Raw genomic sequence first — 832 nt, forward strand, 5'->3', positions numbered from 1 at the left:
GTGTTTTTGATGATAGCTATTCTAATAGGAGTGAGATGGAATCTTACTGTGGTTTTGATTTGCATTTCCTTTATGGCCAGGGATGGTGAGCATTTTTTCATGTGTTTTTTTGGCTATTTGAATTTATTCCTTTGAGAAAGTTCTGTTTAGTTCAGTTGCCCATTTCTTTATTGGGTCATTGATTTTTGGGGAGTTTAGTTTTTTTTTTTTTTTTTTTTTTTTTTCCACTCAGACGACGCCCCCACCCTCTTCCTCTCTCACAGGAGGAGGAAGAACGATCATCAATGGCAAATGGCAGCTGCCACACAACAGCACCCAAAGCCAGCTTCACGCTCAGGTGAGAACGTTGTGTCTCCTCCTCATGGTTTCCGGTACTCTACACGATCAGAGAAACTTCTCTAGTAACGAACTATAGAAATGATCCCTGAAAGTATAGTCTTGGGGAGTTTAGTTTTTTAAGTTCCCTGTATATTCTGTTTATCAGTCCCTTGTCTGATGTACAGCTGGCAAATATTTTCTCCCACTCTGTGGGTGGTCTCTTCAGTTTAGAGACCATTTCTTTTGTTGTGCAGAAGCTTTTTAATTTTATGAAGTCCCATTTGTCCATCCTTTGTCTTAGTTGCTGGGCTTCTGGAGTTCTATTGAGGAAGTCCTGCAAGAATCATTTACACTACTTTTATAACTTCTGTGAATTTAAAAACACTTTAAAATGATAAGTTTCTGTAACTACATCATACATAAAATTCATTCAGATATTCAAAGTAAGAAATAAACATTATATACAAAAGATCAGAATGGCACTGGACTTCTCAATAGCAAAACCAGAGGGGAT

The 832-nt window shown here is 37.6% G+C and overlaps 1 non-coding gene across 1 annotated transcript; it reads right to left on the reverse strand.

The window, feature by feature from the left end:
- Positions 1–223: 223 nt before the first annotated feature.
- On the reverse strand, positions 224–440 carry LOC141417613 (small nucleolar RNA U3). Its single transcript, XR_012442267.1, has one exon. It is a non-coding gene; the product is annotated as a small nucleolar RNA U3 (small nucleolar RNA).
- Between the last annotated feature and the right edge of the window lie 392 nt (positions 441–832).

This window comes from Castor canadensis, chromosome 15 (assembly GCF_047511655.1).
Source record: "Castor canadensis chromosome 15, mCasCan1.hap1v2, whole genome shotgun sequence".
Taxonomy (NCBI): Eukaryota; Metazoa; Chordata; class Mammalia; order Rodentia; family Castoridae; genus Castor; species Castor canadensis.